Here is a 6209-nt window from a genome sequence, read left to right as displayed (position 1 = left end):
GGTTTTGGGCCTCTGTTCTCTCCTTTGCGTTTTTTGTGAACTCCGGTAGTTGGATGGCTATCAGATGACATTTCTGGATAATTAAACCGGTGTCCAAAATAGTTTAAAGCAAAATCATACAGGCGCTTAATAGTGCGTTGGTTAAATTTAGCACAAAACAGACAACCAGAAACGTGATCACGGCCTAGGCAAGGAACACAGTAAGAATGAAAGTCCTTATGAGGTATTTGCTTTCCACAAGAAATACAATTTACTTTTTGACATTGGTCTGGAGCAAGAAAAAAAAGTTCTCCCCAATGGGGTAATGGATCCATAACTAACAAAAATCTCAGGTGTCAGCCGACCGGCATTTGCAAACTGCTTCGGGCACTGCGTGGCAAGAAAGACTACAGAAAATGGCGTTGGCTGCTTCTTTAATACCCCTGACAACCTGACATCAGGGAAGGGGCGACAGCAGCCGACGCAGGACCCAGGACTTTGGAATTCAGGCAGACTGAGGGCAACCTGCCAGCAGGATTACCCACATGTAATGACTGCAACAGTGAAACACTAAGAACATCCGATTTGTCTTAACAGCAAGGAGTTACTTGGACATTTCTTTTGGGAGCAGAGTTTGCACAATTATGCCTGTACAAGGGGACATGGGGTAATTCAGCCAGTTCAGATGACTGAAGGCAATACATTCAGAGGTGTATACTAGGCTCATGACTACAAGTTTTTGACCCTAGAATTATATTTGTAAGGGGGTTATGTATGGAGGGGATTGTCTAGCATTTACAGTCTGCATCTGTCCATTAGGGATACAGGTGCTAGACCAAGGTTGAATTTCCAAGTTCCCTATCCACCAGTCCAAGTTGTGCTTTAATAGTGTCGACATGGACAAGAAGCCTGCTCCAGAGAAGTAGCATTTTGTGAGGCACATGTTAGTCCCTCCAACACTACCCATTTGTCGCAAGCAAGGTTCATGTCCCTAGAACGAGTAATTCTAATGCCATTTGTTTTGCAGATATGTACAAGGACTCGGGGGTAGGGATCCCAATATGCCTTGCATGCTATGCATATCTGTCTGCAGGAGACAGAATACAAGGAAAACGCTGAATCAATGGACATATGATACATTTCTTTAGGACATGCATCCCCCAGGCATCACTATATAAGCTATATTAAAAAAAGTTGTGCAAAATCTTACCATAAAACTGTAGATTTCCTCTTTCATGTGGCAGTATTCTGTACATATGGGTTTTCTCTTATTCAAACATCTGGGCTATATACAAATTATTTCAGTCACTGTATGATGAGTGGGACGTCTGATGTGGCTAGCACAGCATAGGACTATAAAAGTGACGCCGGCACGCACCAGTCCACAGAACTGAGCTCCCCAGTCGGAACCAGTCCTAATAAGGGTGCCAGTCCAGTGCCATGCAAAAAGGGAACTGCTATATAACAAGAGGGGAAGGAATACTTAAATATGGAAGAGGGCATCTACGGTTTTGGTAAGATTTTACGCCAACTTTTCTAAGTCCCTCTATTCACATGTGGCAGTATTTCTGTACATATGGGTGAGTGCCAAAGCTCACCATGAGAAAGGGGGAGGTGGCCTAGCAGAATTCTCCAGGAATCCATGTAGGACAGCCCTGGCAAATCCAGCTCTGGCACTAAAAATGTGATCTAACTTGTAATGTTTGGTGAAGGTATGCACAGACCACCAAGTGGCTGCTTCAAGAACAGTGGAAGTGTCCAAGCCCCTGAAGTTGGCCCCAGAAGAAGCCATTGCCCTGGTGGAGTGTGCTTTGACAATACCTTGCAGGGATTTACTGCGGCGTTTGTAGCAGAAGGCAACAACCTTGGAAATCCAGGTTGAAAGTTTGCTTAGATACAGCTTTCCCCAGGGCCCCGGGGTGAAAGGCGATGAACAGTTGGTCTGCCTGTCTGACCTGGTTTTGTTTAGATATAGAATCCAAGTTGTCTGTGCACATCCAGGGAATGAAGTGCTCGCGCGCAGTCTCCTTGTGGATTGGGAAAGGTGGGCAGATGGATGGCTTGACTTAAGGACAGGTTAACCTTGGGCATGAAGGAAGAAGAGTTATCCTGTGTGTGCAATACTAAGGGTGGAGTAGCTATGAGGGCCTGCAACTCTGACTCTCCTAGCCAAGGTAAAGGCCATTCAGATAGTCTTCCATGTGCAATGTTTTAAGGAAGCTTTGGCAGCTGGCTCGAATGGAGGAAGTGTGAGCTTCTCTAGAACATAGTTCAGGTCAAATGGAAGGGGGAAGTTTCCTTGGTGGCCTGAGATGAAGCACCCCCTCAAGGAACAGCTTTACAGGTAGTCTGGAAGCTAAGGGGGGTCCACAGGAAAACATGCAGAAATGGCAGACGAGTCTTAATGGAAAAGAAAACTAACCCTGTCTGCAAGAGTTCACACAGGTAAGAGTACTAGAGTATCGCTTTGCAGCAGGTCCCAACAGCCTTCAGAGATACCATGCGGAGAATCTTTTCCACTTTTGATAGGCAAGACTTCCTGGTATTAGGTTTCCTGGCTTCTTGCGGGAGGGTGAGCACGTCTTCAGTATAAATGTGTCTGAAAGGGATCAGAATCCTATCATCCACAGAGTGAGGAAGAAATTGCCACTGTGCGTATTTGGGTTCCCTTGTGCAGACTGCCCTTTGATAGGTGTAACAGGAGTGAGAACTAATGTGGTCTTTGCCAATAGAGAGGCACCAGCAAGAGTTCTGGTCTGTCCTGCTGGATCTTCAGCAGGAACATTTGAATAAGAGGGAAGGGAGGAATGCATAGAGGAACACCCCCTTCCAAAGAACCGAAAAGGCATCTGTTGCCATAGCCTGTGGATGTGGTACTCTGGTGCAGAAGGAAGGCAACTGCCTGTTAATGGGAGGAGGCAAACTGGTCTATTTGAGGTGTACCCCACTGGACTAGGTCCAGGAAGAAATCCGGGTGAAGCATCCATTTGTGCCCCTTCATCATGATCTGCTGAGGAAGTGAGAATTCTGTGGGAAAGGTATACTGCTTGAAAGCTCAGTCCCTGGGAGGTGGCCATTTCCCACACCAAGACAGCTAGTCTGCAAAGCAAAGATTTGGTCCCCCCTTGCTTGTTGAGATACCACAGCACTGTTCTGTCTGAAAATTTTTTAATGGTCCTGGTTGAAGTTTGGAAGGCCCGCAGGGCCAAAATTATTGCCCTCATTTCTTGGATATGTGTTCTTTTCTGTGTGGCACTGGTGACACTCCCTGCACTTTCAGGTGCCACAGAGTTGCTACCCAGCCTAAGTCTAGCATCTGTATATGTCTACTTTGGTTGGTGTGGTTGGGGACCTGGGTTGAGTTTCACTTGCTTCAACCACCAATGCATCTCCAGTTTGAGGCAGGGCAGAACGGGTACTCTGTACTCAACAGGGTGGGAGTGCAGCTTCCAAACTGACTTAAGGGAGGTACCATTGTATCTTCATGTGCAGTCTTGCTAAAAGTAGCATGGGTATAGTGGACACCATGTAGCACAGGAGCTTGTGGTACTGCCTTGCGGTCATCTTTGTAGTGTGAAATGCCCAAAGTAGGTATTGTCCAGTTTTCCACCTTTTGGGGTGGAAGGTAGGCTTTCGTAATGTCTGTATGGATCCTGCATCACAAGACTAGCATGTCTCGAGTAAGTTCCAGTTGGGATTTGGGAAACTGATCTGAAATCCCAGCAACTGTAGGAGTAATGGCAACTTGTAAATGCTGCATGAGGGTCTGTTTGCAGTCTGAATTAGCAGGTTGTCCAAATAAGGGAATATTTGGATTCCTTTTGTCCTGCAGAAGGCAATAACTGGAGCCAGACATTTGGTGAAGAGACTGGGTGCAGTGGAAAGCCCAAAGGGCAAAGCAGATGACTGAAAGTGAGAAAAGCAGAGAACCTCTTATTTCCAGAAACTGGCCCTTCTAGTGAAAACATCTGATGTCCAAGGTGGCTATGAACCCTTGCAGGAAGAGTTGGCAAGGTAAGCATCTTGAATGAGGAGACTGAGAAAGGGAGGTCCAGAATTGGCCATAGGAACCATCTTTTCTTGGAACCAGGAAATTCAAGTAGAAAACCCTTCACATGGCAGACTGAGGAACTGTATGAATGGTGCCTTGAGTCATAAGGTTGTCTAGCACTGGTTTAAGAAAGGGAACTGCTCTTCTGAGGGTGTGTATAAATTTCTTCTTTGGTGGGCAGAGCCAAGTTATGAAGTCTCTTATGGAATGGACCCACTTGTCTGAAGTGGCAAGTCTCCACACTTGGAGACAGTGAGGGACAGAGGGAGTTGGTGGGGAATCCAAAGTTGCCAGGTAGTCGCACACTACCTACCCTGTCTTGAAAAGGTGGCCTCTGACTGGTAGACGTGGTGGCTCTGGTAGGAGTGGGTTGCTTCCTAGAGGTTTTCCTACACCTAGGAAGTAGGTGGCAGTGCGTTTACAGTTTTGGCTGGATAATTCCTCTGGAATTTTGGAATTGCGGAAACCAGCAGATGTTTTAAATCTTGCATCTCTTTCACCTTTTGTTGTAAAGACTTGAATAAGTCTGCCACGTTTTCTCCAAACAAGGCTGTAGTGTAAGCTTATCTCTGAAATCTGGAAGGGGTTGGAGGTGTAGCAAAGAATACCTTAAGGCAGATGTTGCTGACCTGGCTGACACCTCAGCAGTATCATAGCTGCACTTGTATGTGTTCCTGGGCCCCTACAAGGTAAGGGCAACTAGGGAGCACTGCTGAGCTTTGGCTGCAAAGTCTGGGGAGTCTGACAATTCCTTGGAAATCTTCAACAGGGACAAGGCATATTTAGCCATGTATATCTGACAATTAGTTGCTCTGAAAGCCATAGTAGCATAAGTATATTTTCTTACCCAAGCTCTCCATGGTTTTGCTGTCCTTGTCAGCAGGGAGGACGGGGGTATAAGGCAGTAGCTTAGAAGCCTTGTCCATAGAAATGAACAGTGTCAGGGTCTGCAGCAGGACACTTAATTTTGTAGTCTCTAATATAACCCATCAGGTCTACATACGGCAGGTGGCTGGGAGTCTGGGCTCAAGGATGCTGCAGAGAACGCATCCAGAAAAGCAGGAAGAATGTGAGGAACAGCAGTAGGGGTTGGGAATCCATCTGGATAAGGTCATAATATACCACTTGTACCTCATTTCCGATTCCCACTTAAAATGCTTCCTTTTAGCTAGTTTCACCAAAGGTTAGATCCTCTGCTGGGGAGTCAGGATCAGATTCTTCCTCTGAGAGGACCATATCTTAAAGGAAAAGGCAGCCGAGAGGCATACGAGAGGGATTCTTCAGAAAAGAATTGTTCCTCTTCCATCGGAGAGGGATCTGATGCCCGAGCCTGGGACTCAGGATAAGGAGGAGGAAATGTGGTAATTCAAGGTGCGGTAGGCCATAAGGTTAATAAATGCATTAAAAAAGCTTTGGCTGAAGCCTGCCAATCCAAAGTATTTTTAGTAGCTGGAAATGCATGCTTTTCCTTTTTTCGTGACGCCTTAGTGGGCGTCTGAGCAGAGGAAGACCAAGTGTCAGACAACTGTAAAGGAATGGAGGGATCAGAAGGTCCTACTGAAACAGGTTCTCTGTGTTGGAAAAGCCTCCACGGATGTGCCCCCCCGTGCAGGATCGTGCAGCTTCCATACAGGTAACCACTGTATCGGAGATGGCAAAATCTAAGCATTCAGCCAAGCAGTCAGACTCTGGTTTTCCAAACACACGCGCTTCAGACTCTGGTTTTCCAAACACACGCGCTTCAGACTCTGGTTTTCCAAACACACGCGCTTCAGACTCTGGTTTTCCAAACACACGCTTCAGACTCTGGTTTTCCAAACACACGCTTCAGACTCTGGTTTTCCAAACACACGCTTCAGACTCTGGTTTTCCAAACACACGCTTCAGACTCTGGTTTTCCAAACACACGCTTCAGACTCTGGTTTTCCAAACACGCGCTTCAGACTCTGGTTTTCCAAACACACGCGCTTCAGACTCTGGTTTTCCAAACACACGCGCTTCAGACTCTGGTTTTCCAAACACACGCGCTTCAGACTCTGGTTTTCCAAACACACGCGCTTCAGACTCTGGTTTTCCAAACACACGCGCTTCAGACTCTGGTTTTCCAAACACACGCGCTTCAGACTCTGGTTTTCCAAACACAAGTTAAGCACGTGAAGACTGCTACAAAAGTATTGGG

General features: G+C 46.5%; 1 protein-coding gene across 1 annotated transcript in view; it reads right to left on the bottom strand.

Annotated features, from left to right (window-relative positions):
• RPL24 (ribosomal protein L24) overlaps positions 1–6209 on the bottom strand; it is a 309885-nt gene that overhangs the window by 138338 nt on the left and 165338 nt on the right. The gene's annotated exons all lie outside the window — the stretch shown is intronic.

Source organism: Protopterus annectens, chromosome 5.part0 (genome assembly GCF_019279795.1).
Source record: "Protopterus annectens isolate FY-2018-M chromosome 5.part0, PAN1.0, whole genome shotgun sequence".
NCBI lineage: Eukaryota > Metazoa > Chordata > Ceratodontiformes > Protopteridae > Protopterus > Protopterus annectens.
Note: the sequence above shows the minus strand (reverse complement) of the source record. Positions and strands in the feature narration are given on the sequence as shown.